Source organism: Geotrypetes seraphini, chromosome 7 (genome assembly GCF_902459505.1).
Source record: "Geotrypetes seraphini chromosome 7, aGeoSer1.1, whole genome shotgun sequence".
Lineage (NCBI taxonomy): Eukaryota > Metazoa > Chordata > Amphibia > Gymnophiona > Dermophiidae > Geotrypetes > Geotrypetes seraphini.
This window is the reverse complement of record NC_047090.1, coordinates 29,425,380-29,443,200: the sequence shown is the minus strand read 5'-3', so window position 1 is coordinate 29,443,200 and position 17,821 is coordinate 29,425,380. Positions and strand designations below refer to the sequence as shown.

At 45.0% G+C, this 17,821-nt stretch overlaps 1 protein-coding gene across 1 annotated transcript in view; it reads right to left on the bottom strand.

The window, feature by feature from the left end:
- TMCC3 (transmembrane and coiled-coil domain family 3) overlaps positions 1 to 11,233 on the bottom strand; it is a 283,494-nt gene extending 272,261 nt beyond the window's left edge. The window contains exons 1-2 of the mRNA XM_033952781.1: positions 10,914 to 11,233; positions 9,545 to 10,394 (exon numbers count right to left, since the gene is read on the bottom strand). The gene's annotated coding sequence lies outside the window, so the exon portion shown is untranslated. The remainder of the gene's footprint in view (positions 1 to 9,544; positions 10,395 to 10,913) is intronic.
- Positions 11,234 to 17,821: the final 6,588 nt, after the last annotated feature.

Below are 17,821 nucleotides of genomic sequence, written 5' to 3'. Positions count from 1 at the left end.
GCTTCATTGACTTGTCGACCATTACTCCCAAGTCTCTTTCCTGGGGGGTCTCTCTGAGTTCTGCACCAGACATCCTGTATTTGTGTATAAGATTTTTGTTACCGACATGCATTCACTTTACACTTATCCACATTAATCCTCATGTGCTATGTCGCAGCCCATTTCTCGAGCATGTTTATGTCACGTTGCAGGTCTTCGCAATCCTTCTGTGTCTTCAGTACTCTGAATAACTTCATATCGTCTTCAAATTTAATCAGTCTTATCAATCGTTAGCGCCTGATTAAAGACTGAACAGGGCCAACTAACCAGAGGGTAGCCATGGGCCAACACAGTTTTGTTAAGTGCCGTCAAGTCAATGAGGATATCAACCTTGTCAATCCAACTATGGTCTAAGGGGCCAATTCTATAAAGGGCGCTAAAAGTGTAGGTGTAGGTTAGAGCTGCTGTCGCACCACCCTGAGGTTGAGAGTTTGATCCCAGCTTAGTCCTTCTGACACTGGGTAAGTCACTTAGGCCCCGATTCTCATAGGGATGCCAAAATTTAGGCAGCGGTAGGCGTTCTACCGCCACCTAACTTAATTGATTTAATTGGCAATATACGCTGCGGCGATTGACCATGTCGTTTAAAACCACTTAAAACTAATTTTAAAAATGTAGGTGCCTGCAGAACAGGCTGCCAATGTCCTGTCCACAGAGGCGCCTACAGTTAAAGTGGGCATGGCCTGCGCCGAAAGTGACCGCAGGCGTCAGTAGGAGCTCCTGTAGATGCGATGCTCATATAAAGTAGGCGCCAGAAACGTAGGGCAGTAAAATCTTGGCCCACATTTTTCCAGCATCTACTTTCACACGTGGCCACGATTCTGTAACCGGTGCCGGTACATGATTGACATGCGACCAGTGCCGGATGTGGAGGCGCCAGCCAATATGGCGCCGGTTGCAGAATCTGGCCCTTAATCCCTCCTTTGCCCCAGGTACCACAGATTGTGAAGGCACAAGCAAAAGGATGACCCTTGATGCTCCACAAAACCAGAAGTCTGACGAAAACAAAAACACTGGAGAAGGTGATGTTCAAGATGCAGGCTTTATGCAAAATACAGTCCAATAATCCACATGAAGAGATACCTATGACCCAAGTTGGGGACTTTAGACCCAACATGGTCCATGTTTCGACAAAACTGTCTTCCTCAAGGGTCCCTGGAGGTCCCAATGCAAAAACTTGTGGATCAGAGACTAAAAACAATCCTAGGCAAAAACTCTGCGCGGTTGAGAAATCTCAATAAATAAATAAATAAAAATTTTTAAGTGCCAAAATCTAGGCGCTAAGCTAGTATTCTATAATGGCAAACTTGTGTGCCTAATACATTATAGAATACTAGCATAAGTAAATAATTAGGTGCCACCAATTATACCTGCTCTATGGCAGGTAAAAATGTGAGCACTCAAATGCAACAATTAGGCATCCAACTATTCAATAAAGCATACGCTGAAATAGTCGGAAGACAGTCATAAAACAATGCTCACAGTCTGACTAGTTTGGCAGAAGCGCCCAAAGCTGCCTCCTTGTTATTGTCATCATAACTTTGCCTTAATGCATCACTAAATATACCAATACCCTCAAAGTAGTTTTCACATAGAGCTAGATCCAAACACATTGCTTATTAAACCCCGAGAGGCAGATGGTTGTCTTGCCCTATCTCTCCACAGCTGTAAAAACTCTCTGTTCGAATCAAATTAAATTTACATTACTACATTAGAAATATGAAAGGCGGTTCACTGCAGCACACAACCATTTTCTGATGGACTACAGTCAGTAAAACACACAGTATCAGCATATCATGAATTTCCTACCACATCAGAGAATTTTAATTCTGACTTATGCAATGGTGCATCAAACAAATGTTGCATAAATATCAATGCGTTCCGCCAGTGGTATATCTAGCATATGTGACACTCGGGGCCCATCATTTTTTGACACCCCCTTATCTATATGAAAAACATGATTTTTAGTAACAATCTACATGTCGCACAGCAAGTGTACCTAGGAAAAAGGCAGCATCTTACATACTGCAGTGAGCAGCAGAACATCAATATACCCATTGTAAAACTAAACAAGCCAGACTAGTACAGATTAATCCTACACAGTTAATGCTAACAGAGAACCATGTTCTATGCACCTTTCCCTCCCCTCCTTCAAAGGTCTGGCATCGCTCTCCTCTCCTTCCCTTCCCTCTCCCATACCCCCATGGTCTGGAATTTCACTCTCTCCTCTCCCTTCCCTCATCTTCCTTTCAATTTATTTTCTGCATATGTCTAGATTAAATTCTTACTACCCAGTCTTCAATTTCCCTTTTCACTGTGTTTACTTATAGCTTGCCACCTCTTTCTCTCACCCCTTCAGTATATCCCTAACTCTTTCCCCTTCCCCATCCAGCATGTGCCCTTTTTTTATTCCCTCCTTCCATCAAAGTGCCCTCATTCTCTACCCCTTCCATCCAGCATCTTCTCCTCTCTGTCCACTCGCATCCAGCATCAGCCCCTCTCTCCACTTCCATTGTCTGCTCCCCTCTTTCTCTCCTCCCCACATATGCTCTCCTCTCCATTCCATCGAGCATCTGCTCCCTTCTCTACCATCCCCACTTCCATCCAGCATAAGTTCCCCCTCCCCACTTAAATCTAATGTCTTCCCTCTCTCTCCATCTAGCCTTCTTCCATCAGCATCTGCGTTTTCTCTCTCCCTTCACCCCACATCCATCAGAATCTGCCCCTTTCTCTCCCTCCAACCCAATTCCATCCAGTATCCTTCCCCCTTCTGTCTCTCACTTCCTCTCCCTGCACATCAATTCCATTAGCAATTTCCCCCTTTCTCTCCCTCCACCACCCTTCCATACCAGTCTCCTGCTCCCTTTTCTCTCCCTCCATCCCAAAGCCATCCAGTATCTTGCCTCCTCACTTCCCCACTGCTGCTGTATGCTTCTCAAACCAGCAGCAGTGGTTGTAAACTTAAATGCAATCATCGCAGGACCTTGCTGCACCTCCCGCTCATATGAGCGTCAGAGCAGTTACCGCCACTGCTGGCGCTAAAACCTGCGATATGCATTCGTAAAAGAGGGGGCATGTTAAGCATTTGCATAGCAGAACTTTTAGACTGACTGGATAGCATAAAATCCAAAAGGTAAGCACACTCCTCTAGAGCAACATTTTATGTGTTTATATGGTTTCCTTTAATGCCATTTGACCACTGGCCAATCCCTAAACAACCAGAAGATCTTCATATGCTTTGTCAGCACCAATTAAAATCATTTAAAGGGCCCCTTTACAAACCTGCAGCAGTGAATACACTGAAACCCATTCGATTCCTGCAGGCTTCGGTGCATTCGCCGCGGGAGTATCGCTACCATGGATTTGTAAAAGGGGCCCTTAGGGTGAATGGGAATTTAGGCACCTGGTTTTTTTGGTTTTTTTTTCCTTCCTGACATTTTAGGAGAAATGCTAAAAGAAATCACAGGGACAATATGAACAGAAGCCAACCACGCCCAATTCTGGAAAAAAATGAAAACTCTTCTCTTTGATGGTTAATTTTATAAGACCACCATAAGCACCTGTTCTTCTGCTTAGCTCGGTTAGGTTCTCTCCCCCTTACTTCCCCTTTTGCCCTTTCTACCCTTTTCCTTTTCAAGTCACCTAGAGCAGTGGTTCCCAACCCTGTCCTGGAGGACCACCAGGCCAGTCAGGTTTTCAGGCTAGCCCTAATAAATATGCATGAGAGAGATTTGCATATAATGGAAGTGACAGGCATGCAAATCTGCTCCATGCATATTCATTAGGGCTAGCCTGAAAACCTGACTGGCCTGGTGGTCCTCCAGGACAGGGTTGGGAACCACTGACCTAGAGCCTGTTTAGGTTTGTGCGACTCACAGATATTAGATTAGATCACCAAGGAGGTTTGGACTTGATCACTTACCTTACAATACTATGCAATTAAAATAGTTTATATACACCACAAATTCCAATCAAGTAATTCAATAAGGTTTCCAAGAAAATTTAACCCAGGTGCATCCTGGGAAGATGACTATTTAAAATTAAATCTACACAAAAATGTATTATCAAAATATATTTTACTTCAATAAAATAAGAATAAAATAATTAGATGTGGTTGCCTATTAAAGAATTCCATGTCTTAACTGCTTGGTAGGAAAGCAAAAAGGAATGGATTTGTTTGCATTTTATGTGGCACATGAAAGGCCAACTAATCCACGGCACGATATACCTTAGAGCAGGGGTGCCCATACTTTTTGGGCTTCGAGCTATTTTTAAAATGACCAAGTCAAAATGATTTACCAATCATAAAATTTTAAAAAAACACAAAACACACTGTATGCAGAGAAAATGTTAATTATTTATATTCTGGGGGTTTTCAAAGATGTCAAGGCAGATGACTTTATGCAATGTCACCTCCGTAACAACTATACAACAATAGACAAATATACCCCCTCCCCTTTTACTAAATGGTGATAGCATTTTTTAGCACAGGGAGCTGCACTGAATGCCCCTCGCAGCTCCCAATGCTCATAGGCTCCCTGCGCTAAAAAACACTATCGCGATTTAGTAAAAAGGGGGCCATAGTGCAAAATATAGACAGCAGATATAAATTTGGACACATTTTGATCACTAAATTTAAAATAAAATCATTTTTCCTACCTTTTTGTCTGGTGATTTCATGAGTCTCTGATTGCACTTTCTTCTGTAAATCCAAAATTTCTTTCTTTCTGCCCCTTCCCCTTTTCTTTATGTCTCGTTTTCTTTCTCTCCCCCCCTGCTCCTCTATTTTTTTTCTGTCTTTCTTTGTCTCTCCTGCCGCCCCCTCTTTTTTTCTTTCTCCCCCTGCCCCCTCTTTTTTTCTGTCTTTCTCTCTCCTTCACTTGCCTGTTTTTCTTTCTCTCTCCCCCTGCTCCTCCCCAAGCCATTGCGCCAATTTCTCTACTTCTCCGATTCTTTCTCTCTCCCTGCCCCCCACCCCAAGCCACCATGCTGATTTCTCCCTGCTTCCCCGAGCCAGGCCAGGCACGTACAAGCACCGGGCCCCCAAGCCTTCACCTCCGACGTCAATTCTGACGTCAGAGGTGAAGGCTTGTGGGTCCAGCGCTTGTACGCGCCTGGCCTGGCTCGGGGAAGCAGGAAGAACAAGATCGCGTTGCCTTTGCAATCTACTGGTCGATCGCAATCGACCCGGAGGACAGTAAGCAAAGCACTGACTGCAATAACTAAGAAGGAGCCATGTCCTGAATAATTCTGAATATTACAGAACATATAAAGCAAGTCACATTCAAGTACCGTAAGAATTCCCCTGTACCAGGCAACTTGCAGCCTATGATCTATGGGGTCCTTTTATTAAGGCACGCTAATCGATTTAGCGCCCGCTAAATGCTAAGGCACCTATAGAATATAATGGATGCCTTAGCATTTAACGCAAGCATGCTAATCTTTGGTGCGTGCTAAATTGGTTAGCACACCTAAATAAAAGGACCCCTATATCCAAAGCAACAGAGACTGAAGTGGCCATCTATAATAATAAAATGGTAGCCCGCGCATGCGCACTTGCGACGCGTGTTCCCTGATCCCTGTTCTATCACGCTGTGCCAGCTTAATGTGCATGCGCGCATACTATGTCACCAGACACGCATCGCAAATGTGGGACCGCAGCCAGCCAACGATCGCCTCCACAGCGGAAGGACTGGACCCAAGCGCTGGACATCCTGCTCTCCTGTCAGCTCCTCTCACGAGCCACACCAGCGTCTGAGAAGGCTTCCGATGCTGGCGGGGATCGAGAGGAGCCACGGCGCACCTCAAGGGGCGGGAAGGGAAGCACAAAAAAAAAGTCCAGCTGATACTTTCTTCGCGGGCCCCAATCCAAACGCCGATTCAAGCAGTGTGTGCAGCACTCTCCACACGCTGCTTCGGGGCCTCCTACTGCCCTGATTTGCTCTGCCGCGTCTCTGATGATGTCATCAGGGACGTGCCAGAGTAAATCAGAGCAGTACACGGCCCCGAAGCAGTGTGTGGAGAGTGCTGCACACGAAAAGTCACCGTGCCTCAGAGCAGCCTGCGAGGTTCCTTACAGCCGGTAGGCTGTTTTAAAGAAGAGAAGCCGCATGCTGGACAGGGGGAGCAGGTAAGGGGGTCAGGGGGAGAAAGTAAGGAGTGCTGCTGGACAGGGGGAGCAGGGAAGAGGAACAGAGGAGCAGGTAAGAAGTGCTGCTGGACAGGGGGAGCAGGGAAGAAGGACAGGGGGAGCAGGTAAGAGGGTTGGGGGAGAAAGTAAGGAGTGCTGCTGGACAGAGAGAGCAGGGAAGAGGAACAGAGGAGCAGGTAAGAAGTGCTGCTGGATAGGGGAGCAGGGAAAAGGGACTGGGGAGCAGGGAAGAAGTGCTGCTGGACAGGGGGAGCAGGTAAGGAGTGCTGCTGGACAGAGGGAGGTAAAAGGAAGGGAGAAGGCCTACTGCTGGACAGGTGGAACAGGCAAGAGGTGATGGTGGACAGCCGAGTAAAAAGAGAGACAGAAAGCGGCCGAGAGAGAAAGAAAGAAAGACACACACATCTATTCTAGCACCTGGCTAAAGAGAGAAAAAGAAATAAAACCACACACACACACATATATATTCTAGCACCCGTTAATGTAACGGGCTATAAAACTAGTAAGGTATAACATGTGGAAGCGGGATTTGAACCCTGCCTTCGCTAGGTTTTAGCTTTCCACTTTAGCCATTGGGCAGCCGCTCCATTCTAGCTTTCGTACGAGCCCAATGATTTCGGAAGCAGACAAATGGATACTGAAGCTTTTCTATGGCACTGGGGAAACGCCCCCCCCCCTATGCAAGCAATGCAGTTTATAGACGTGCAAGGATGTTCTCCACTTTTAATGATACAGAGTGAAACCAAAATTTTGCAGCCTGCTTTAGGATCTGCTGCTTGCAAGCTAAATGCCTGTGCCCTAACTTTTGGTTTTCTCATCTTTTTTTTTTTTTTTATAATTATCTTTATTAAACTTTCACAACAAATCACAAGAATAATCTTGTTCCATGTAACACAGGAAGGAAACCATTTTACCATTCAAACCAAAAATCAAATACAGAAATATTATTTATCCCTTTCTTAGACCACAATAATAGGGGGCATGGAAATCTTTTAAAGTTTGGAGATATTAAAGTGGTATTAAATTCTAAAGAAAAGGCTTAATGTGAAACCGGTTACTATCTTTACTCATAATCCATCATATAATCAGTCCTTGATGATATTTTTGACTTTCAGGAACTCCCTCAAGTGGTCTGGAGAAAAAAAAGTATACTTAATTCCCAAATACCTCACCAAACACTTGCAGGGATAAGCTAATAGAAACGTAGCCCCCAACTTAAGAGTTTCTTTACGCAGAGATAGGAAATCCTTTCTTCGTTCTTGTGTGACTTTAGAGACATCTGGGTACATCCAAATCTGTTGTTCTCCATATAATTTATGAGAATTCTTAAAATATAATCTTAACACCATATTTAAGTCTTGCTCAAAAACAAAGGAAATTAGAAGAGTTGCTCTCTCTGTCTCTGCATTCAAAGTTTGTTCCAATAACGCAGTCACATTCCCAAAATCAATCTGATTCTCTCCTTCATTTTGTTTATCCAATTCTTTTTGAGGCATCTTTTTATTTGGAAGATAATATATCTTGTTTACTGGAGGAATTTTGTCAGAGGGAATATGGTTTTTTCATCTTAATTGGGTTCAGGGTCCCCTGCAAGAACCTCACAGAGGTCAGACAATCTCTTTAGCGGAAATAAACTGCCTCTCATCCTTCTTTCTCCCCCTAGAGAGCAAATCAGGGCCGGTACAGATATTAGGCAACTATTTTTAAGTTTAATTTTATTCTTTATATATCACTTATAGTCTAAGTGGTTTACCCCGTCTGTCCTGGTGGGCTCACAACCTATCTAATGTCCCTGGGGCAATGGGGGGGATTAAGTGACTTGCCCAGGGTCACAAGGAGCAGCGTCTCGCAAACTTTGCCAAGCTGCGGCACACATGGTGGCCATGGCTCGAGGCATCCGGAAGTGTGCAGGCATCGATGCAATGATGTCATATGCATGTGTGACATCATCACGTCACTGTCTGTGCACGGACCAAGGCCCTCCAGACAGGCCCCGAGTCGCCAATGTGGGGGTGCTGGAAGGGAACAAGCGTGGTGAGGTGCTGGCGCCAGCTGACTGCCTACGGGATCGGCCTCTTGCCGCGAGATGCAAGTCAGCCAGCGCCAGTGCCTCCTTCCCAGCGTCTTGCGGCACACCTGGAATTGCGGGTGGCATACTAGTGGGCAATGCACCGATCTATGGCAGGAGCTTTGGTGGGATGACAAACAACTGCCTGCAGTTGTACCAGACCAAGAGGTTGTAACTGTCGAGCCTAACTCAAAAACCATCCGCTCCTTCTCTTACCAACAGAAAGCTTAGGGATTTTTCAAACTCACATCTATCCAGATAAATGTAAAGCTGCCCACTAGATCTAGATTTGCAGGACAAGAGTGATCTGGTCTTGGGTTTATCCTAATGCATCCAGGAACTTGTAGTTCCGATTTCCCCATTGCATTCCCTATGAAAAGCAAGACTACAAGTCCCAGCATGCACAGGGGTAAACCCAGGACTGAATCAGCTCCATTCTGGGAATCTGGATCAAGTTAGCAGCCTTAGTTAAAGTTGCCCTTATATTTATTTATTATATTTTTAAATTTTCTATACTGTTTTTGTCCAAAACGGTTCACAAAAAATTACATACATAAAATATTAAGAAAGTCAGAACAAAATAGGAGCAAAAACAGACAGATTCAATCTTTACATAAGGTAAATTGCTCAAATGGTTGCGTTTTTAACATTTTCCTGAATGAGTTCCTATCTCTACATTTTCGAATTTGACCAAAAAGGCTATTCCACAACTTAACTCCTGCACATGTAAAAGTCATGGCATTTGTTTCCACGTGTTTAGGATTAGCTTTCATTTTCAGCAATGCTGAACTTTCAGAGTACACTTCTCCCTCTGTATTCACGGTTTCAGCATTCGCAGTTTCGATTATTCACGGTTTTTAGCTTGCTTGCTTGCTGGCTCCCTCCCCCCCCCCCCAAATTACATCAGCTTGTATAGAGAAATCGCCGATTCCAAGCGTTTACAGAGAAAATCGCCGATTCCCAGCACTTTCTTCACCGTGTTTTGCCTCTCCTTCAGGAACAGGCCAGGTCTCCCACCGTGTTATTCGCGGTTTCACCATATTCACGATGGTTTTTAATAGAAAACAGCGAATAACATGAGAAAGTTATTCACGGTTTTTCTGTATTTGCGGTTCTGTTAATCCCCTATCACAGTGAATGCGGAGAGAGAAGTGCATGATATTCAAATTATGCATTTTACAACATTGCTGTGACAGATGTGTTGGGGTTATGTCTTGCATTTAGCAAAATCTCCCGGAGCAAAGGGGCCTGAAGGCATGAAAGTTAAATGAGGGTCAAAGGCTTACTTGAAGCACCTGATGAAAATCGGTTTTGCATCAATCTTCTGTGTCAAATCTGTGTGTGGTTGGTGTAAAGCACTATTTTAATAGTCCGATAACCCTGCATCCACAAATGTCAATGCTGTTAGAAATCACAGGTGGCTGAACTTCCAGAGTCTCTTTTCACCAAAATCACACTGAGCAACTTTCACGATCTGAACTCATAATATTCTGCGCTTTCCACAATTCACAGGTGCCCCTGATGAGTGCTTAAAGGTGCACCTAAGTAATGAAAATAGTTGTGTGTTTTTGTTGGATTTTTTTTTTTTTTTTTTTGGGGGGGGGGGGGTTCTGAAGCACACAAATTGAAAAATAGCAAAATCAGTGATTGTTCTTACGCGAAAAAGATAAGAATATTACAAATTCACAAATAAGGACTTCCAAAGCACATCCATCAATGCTTGTATTGCTAGTTTAGCAGAAAACAGGTTGAGTTTATACCGAAGATTCATAGGAATCGAAAATCTGCCCCTCCTCCTCCTCTGATCCTGCGCAGTCCAATCAGGTGGCCTCTACACCAGGGCTCATTAAAATTATATGTGGAGCACAAAATTTTATAATGCCTGCGGTGAAAAGACAGTCCAAAGGGTCCCATTCCCGTTTAAAGACTTTAAACCACAGAGCCCCCTACTGGTGAGCGGTGGGAATGAGAAGCACAACAGTTACGGAGCTGAAGAAGGACAAACAAGCCATTGCTTTAGAAATTCACACGTGCCGCATACCGATGTCACCCTGTGCAGCACTTCCTCCCCCAGCCGCCAGGGCTTCCAACCGCTTAAATATCCTCGTCCTCCAAACTATAATCGCAATCCCAAGTCTGCAACGAGAAAAAGAAAGGCAACTGGCAGAATATCCGAGGCGCAGATTTGACGCGACAGTAGGGATTCCTGACCCCCCGCACAATACGCCAAAGACAGAACTAAGCTCTGGAAGTGCTTTAAACGTTAACCCCACTGCAATCAATCCTTTCTAAGAACTCCTCATTCTTACATCCAGAGTCCCTAGTCCTTTGGGAGGGGGAGGGGGGGACACTCTTAAGAGCTCCTTTATGCGTCCACCTACAGGTTAGGAATCAGCTTTGGCACTGCAGGGAAGGGGTAAAAGACGGATCTTAACTGCGCGCCCTTAAAAATCTGAGGGCCGTGCCCCTTTTAAGTCTCAGCCTGCCCTAGGTTATGGCTCTGACGGATCCTAACGCTTTTACCTCCCTAGGCTGAGACTAAAAATGGCACGGCCCTCAGACTTTTAAGGACGCGCAGTTAAGATCCGCCTTTTACCCCTTCCCCAGGAGACGCTTTCGAGCTTGTGGCAAAGCATGCGAGAGAGAAAACCTTACCTTCTTCCTCCGCGCGTTGAAGGAGCGCTAGGACGGGCACTGGAGAAAGGTGCCAAGGGAAGCATTGATTGCCCGGGGAGGGTAAAAGAAAAGTGCTCCGGAAGCCCCTCTGCTTGCAAATGCGTGCGAAAGAACCCAAAACCCGAACGATAGGCGAGCAAATAAGGCTATTTCCAGGGAGCAAGTGCCTCCCAGTTTGCTAGCCCGAGTGGCATCGAGCATGGGAGGGAGGAGGTCTGTGAGCGTCCAAGGGAGGGGGCAGTGGGAATGGAGACGATATCCACGTAGAGGACTCCAGGCGCGTTATATCGCCGTGCTTAAAACGTTTAGGGAGGTTCTCCGGGCGCCGAGATCTGTGTTCCTGCTTGTTAGGGGCTCATTGTCAGAGCAGAAAGACGTGTTTCACAAAGCTATCTAAGTCAGTGGTTTCCAACCCTGTCCTGGAGGACCACCAGGCCAATCGGGTTTTCGGGATAGCCCTAATCCAGTGGTTCCCAACCCTGTCCTGGAGGAACACCAGGCCAATTGGGTTTTCAGGCTAGCCCTAATGAATATGCATGAAGCAAATTTGCATGCCTATCACTTCCATCATATGCAAATCTCTCTCATGCATATTCATTAGGGCTAGCCTGAAAACCCGATTGGCCTGGTGTTCCTCCAGGACAGGGTTGGGAATCACTGCCCTAATCAATATGCATGGGGCAGATTTGCATGCCTGTCACTTCCATTAGATGCAAATCTCTCTCATGCATATTCATTAGAGCTAGCCTGAAAACCCGACTGGCCTGGTGGTCCTCAAGTGTTGGTCTAAGTCCCTCCTGGAGGGCCGCAATCCAGTCGGGTTTTTGGGATTTCCCCCATGCATATGCATGAGATCTATTTGCATGCACTGCTTTCATTGTATGCTAATAGATCTCATGCATATTCATTGGGGAAATCCTGAAAACCCGACTGGATTGCGGCCCTCCAGGAGGGACTTTGACACCCCTGCTCTAAAGTAGGGGTAGGGAACTCCAGTCCTGGAGAGCCGTATTCCAGTCGGGTTTTCAGGATTTCCCCAATGAATATGCACGAGATCTATTTGCATGCACTGCTTTCATTGTATGCTAATAGATCTCGTGCATATTCATTGGGGAAATCCTGAAAACCCGACTGGATTGCGGCCCTCCCTCGAGGAGGGACTTTGACACCCTCTAAGCCAGTGTTTTTCAACCTTTTTACACCAATGGACCGGCAGAAATAAAAGAATTATTCTGTGGACCGGCGGTTGAAGAACAATGGGCTAAGTCAGGGGTCTCAAAGTCCCTCCTCGAGGGCCGCAATCCAGTCGGGTTTTCAGGATTTCCCCAATGAATATGCATGACTTCTATTTGCATGCACTGCTTTCAATGCATATTCATTGGGGAAATCCTGAAATCCCGACTGGATTGCGGCCCTCAAGGAGGGACTTTGAGATCCCTGGGCTAAGTCGTGGGCCAGACCCCGCCCATCTCTACCCAATCTCCACCCCAGACCCCGCCTTCATAATAGTACTAATTGCACCTTGCACGTCCCTTGCCTCATCTGACGTTGCAACGTCAGAGAGAAGGCTTCCGGTTCAGGCGCAGGACGCGCGTAGGAGCCACTGCCCGTGGCTTTGTGCACTGAATCAGTTAGGAAGAGGGAGCTGGCTCGAAGATAACGCCACATCGATCGCACCGTGGACCGGCAGTTGAAGAACACTGCTCTAAGCTGTGATTTTCAGGAACTCAGTTTGAGACGTTCTGCAAATGGAGGGAGCCTGTTTTAAGTGGGACTTTGGTGTTACCCAAGTTAGGTCTAGGGTTCCCCAACCCTGTCCTGGAGGACCACCAGCCAGTCAGGTTTTTAGGATAGCCCTAATGAATATGCATGCAGCAGATTTGCATGCCTCTCACCTCCATGATATGCAAATATCTCTCATGCATATTCATTAGGGTTATCCCCAAAACCCGACTGGCTGGTGGTCCTCCAGGACAGGGTTGGGAAACATTGGTCTTGGGCAAGCTTGTCCAATATTTTTCTGACGGAGGGTCAAAACATGCACCACTGTATTTTGTCACATTTCGTCAAATAGTGGCAAAACACGATGATGCATTGTTCCCTACCCAGCCTTCACCCAGTCTCATTTTCTCTCTCTCACGTATCCTCCTCCCGCTCTTCAAAGGCTTACCAGATATCCAGATTTACCCGGATGCAGGGCCGGATTTTCCTATAGGCTAATTAGGCTTCAGCCTAGGGCCTCAAGATCAAGAGGGGCCTACATTCAAATTGTTAGCAAAATTAAAATGACACTGTTCTAAAAACAGTGAACACTAAAGCACTGAACCGAAAATAAGGAGAAATTCTACGCTTCGGGATCGGAACCGGCTCCGGCCGCAACGGGGTGCCGACTCGGCTTCTCCCTTTCTTTTTCTTGCCCTGGGAGGAGGATCGGGGAGGGAAAGACGTCAGTCCGGAAACAGCTGGGCAAAGCCCAGCCTCGCGGGGAGAGAGGCAAAACGTGGATCCGTCAGGACAGGGCGGCCCAGACTGGCATCGGGGGGGGGGGGGTTCAGTGGAAGGGGGATGGGAGGCAGGTAGGCTGGCATCGGAGGGGGGTTGGGTTTAATGGAAGGCAGGCAGGATGGCATGGGAGGGTGTTCAATGGAAGGGGGATGGGAGGCAGGCGGGCATCGGAGGGGAGGTGAAGTGAGGAAGGATGCACTGGAGGCACTATGGACATAGGAAGGGTCAATGTTGTATGTTATGTTTGATTAGTTATTGTTACAAGTACTATATATGGTGCTGAGAATAAATGTCCAAATAAGTGTTCTCAACTTTTTTTTATTTATTATCCGTGTCACATTTTTTATAAAGGTTAATACCGATAACAACATGTTTCATTTAACATATTGATATATATATCACAGTAATGATGTATTTTATTATCTCTCAAGTAATTTACAAACTTAAAAATGTGAGGTGAAAGGGCCTCATAAGTGGAATAGCCTAGGGCCTCTTTTCATCTAAATCCGGATGGCTTTTCAAAACCTTCTATGACCGTTTCAGATATGATGGCCATTCCTATTAGCACAGCAAGCAGGTCCCAGAAGTAGGTTACTGACCAATACTAGTACATTTGTTGTACTGGTGAGGCCTCCAAAACCCACCAAATACCAGGAATGGGTAAAACGCGGATCTCGCGGCTCTAGAACCGCACGTCATTAAAAATCTGAGGTCCGTGCATTGACGAGTCCCCCTTTTAGCCTATTCCACCGCTTTCCCTGCACGCTCAGCTCAGGCCCCCGGCTCTGCCTTCCCTAATGGCTAAAGAGGGAGTCGACGCACTATGGCTTTTGCTAATTAGCCCAATCGACCCTTCCTCCAGATCTCTTCCTCCACACTGATTCCGTGGGCCCCCGCGATATGACACTGGATGGCAAATAGCTGGGGGGGGGGGGGTAAAAAATGTGTGCAAAGGTCTGCAATGCATCTGACCTCGCAGACCTCACGGATCTGAAGCACACATCCTTAAAAATCTCAGGTCCGTGCCGCTTTTAGTCTCGGCATAGGTTAGGATCCGTCTCAGCTAAATTATCATTGAGGTCTGTCGGAGCCAGAGATTACAAGTGGCGCGGACCTCAGATTTTTAAGGACGTGCGGTTTTAGATCTGTGAGGTCCGCGTTTTACCCCGTCCCTCAAGTACCTGCAGGCTTGAGGGCTATTGTAATCTAATTTAACCTTTTACTAAGGCGAGCTAATTGATTTAGTGCACGCTAAATGTTAACCTGTCATGGGCACGGTAGCATTTAGCACGCGCTAAATCGATTAGCTCGCCTTACTAAAAGGTTAAATTAGATTACATTAGCCCTCAAACCTGCAGATGTCACCAATATGTAGGTACAGCAGATTTTTGGTGGCCTCACATTTTATACAAGTGTACTAGTTAGAGTGGGAGATGGCTAATTGATTTAGTACACACTAAAGATTATTACATGCTAAATGCTAACATGCCTTAATTAAAGGACCCCTAAATCTTGGATTTATATACCGTGTCATCTGCCCAAAAGGAGCTCGACTCAGTTCAAAAATCAGTGAACAAGATGAAAAATAGCAACATTAAAGAAAAAATAGCATCCTAGAGAGAAGATTGCTGATTTTCCTTAAAGCAATTTTCTAAATACTGTTGAAATAACAATGTTTTCATAGATTTACGAAAAATCTGAGAGGAGAGAAGAGTTCTAACTTAAGAGGGAATCCCATTGCAAATCACTGTAAAAGTATACGAAAAAGATCAAGTAATATTGCCAATAGATTTTATTCCTTTTAAAGATGGAAAAGACAGTTTAAATTTCTGAGAATTTCTTGAATCAGAAGATCGCTGGGCATTCAGTAACAGAGGTATTAAAGATGTAAATAGTCCATGTATGATTTTAAAAACCATAGAAGCACATTTATTTATGTATTCATTTAAAATACTTAGATCCCGCGAATCCAACAATGCTAAGCGGATTCCAAAAGTACATACATAATCAAAAAAACAAAACCATTAAAAAAATACAAAATCTATATAAGAAAAGCTGAAAAACCACACACAAGAACAACAAATTTATAAACATCATATAACTGGATTAAAAATTAACAGATCATACATCTAAAAAAGGCATACAATTAAACCCACCTCGAGTAAATTTATAAACTCACAAATTATCAAAAAATATACAAGCTGAATATCCAAAAAATCAACAAAATAACAGTGGAAGGTAGCAGGCTGAAGGGCAAGTGTCTAACATGGAGAAAAAGACCTCAGTGTTTCAAGGAAACAACCAAGAAACTATATGACCAGTTATAAACTGTCATACAAAACACATCCCAGGTCAAAAAACTCCATGGAAAAGATTTATAAAGTTACAGTTTAAAATACACAAATTAAACTGCAAATAACAGAAAAAAACTGTAAGAAACTTGCACTTATCTTCCATTCATCTCCCACAGGCAGTGGAATTAGATATCCATTGCTCCAGTACGGAACCAAACTCAATTTTCAAATAATGAACTCAGTATTCCCGACAGGCCCTGTTTCGCCAAGTGGCTGCGTCAGGGGAATATCTTTAGAAAAAGAGCAACTGCTTCAAAAAATCTTCCGCGGGAAAAGCGTTCCAACAAAGTAGGAGCCTGCCTTAACTCCGAGGGAAGAGCGTTCCAACAAACCAGACCTTGTATGGAAAAGATACCCCCTCTTCTATTATTCACCTTCCCCTCCCTAAAACTATGTCACCTCAAAAGGTTCCTTGACAAAACCTTCGCCTTCCAGGTGGCCAAACAGAACCCATGGCTAGCCCAAATTGTGCTCGAGGCCCCCACCTACCTCGACTTCAGAAAACTACTCAAAACTCATTTATTCCACGGACAGAACCCTTAATCCCATTCTTCCACTTCTCTCACCCCTTCCACCAATGATCTGAACTCTCCTCTTACTCCTTCTTATTGTTCATGCCCAACCTGCTAACTCCAATGACTTGTACATTCCTTTCATGCTTACCTCAACGACTTCATTGCTTGTAAATCTGATTAATTGATGTGAACCGCCTAGAACTCCCTTGATATGGCGGTATACAAAAATAAAGTTATTATTATTATTCTACGAAACCGCTTAAGCAGTTTTTAGCGCAGAGAGCCACGCTGAATGGCCCGCATTGCTCCCGATGTTCATTGAGTTCCTATGAACATCGGGAGCAGCACGGGCCATTCAGCATGGCTCCCTGCGCTAAAAAAACGCTAGCGCGGTTTTGTAGAAGAGGGGGATAGTTTTATGAGTTACAGAAAGCTTCACAAAGGTCGAAGATGGCACCTTCAAACTCGTCCCATCCACAGAACGTAATGGGCGTGATGGCTGATAGACTTGCAGGCCAGAGCGCCACACTGTCGGGCAGTTATTCTGCAACAGCCTAAAGACAGTACATAAGACCTTAAACTCAATTCTAAGGTCAATCGGTAACCAATGTAAAGCACACAAAATTGGCGAAATATGATCGAAGTTAGAGGCCCATACAATCAAACGCGCAGCAGTGTTCTGTGCCATTTGCATAGCCTGCAACACATTTTTGGGCAATCCCAAATAAAGAGTGTTGCGGTAATCAAATAATGGAGTGATCGTCGATACGATGATCATTTTGAAACATAGAAATAGACGGCAGATAAAGGCCACGGCCCATCTAGTCTGCCCACCCCAATGACCCTCTGTGAATAGATCCCACGTGTCTATCCCATTTGGCCTTAAAATCAGGCATGCTGCTGGCCTCAATCACCTGAAGTGGAAGACTATTCCAGCGATCAACCACCCTTTCAGTGAAAAAGAATTTCCTGGTGTCCCCATGCAGTTTCCCGCCCCTGATTTTCCACGGATGCCCCCTTGTTGCCGCGGGACCCTTGAAAAAGAAGATATCTTCTTCCACCTCTTTGCGGCCCGTGAGATACTTGAATGTCTCGATCATGTCACCCCTCTCTCTGCGTTCCTCGAGTCCTGTGATTTAAAAAATCTCAACCTTCACAGCAAGCACAAATTAAAGAAAACATGAGAAATTACTGCTCTTACTTGCGGCTTAAATGATAATGAGAAGTCCATTAACACCCCCAAATACCTGCGTTGCTGTGAAACTGGAACAGCAATATCGCCAAACATAACTTCTGGAGGGTGAGCCGACAGATTTTTCTGATGACTAAGAAACAGGACTTCAGATTTTTCTACATTCAATTTTAACTGATTTAAATTCATCCAGTCCTATATTATCCCAAAGCAAGTATTAAGATCTACCAGGGCTTTATCAACTGATTTATCCACTGGGATCATCGGCGTAAAGATGCCTGGTACCGTGCTAGGATATCACACTGGGATATCATCGGCGTA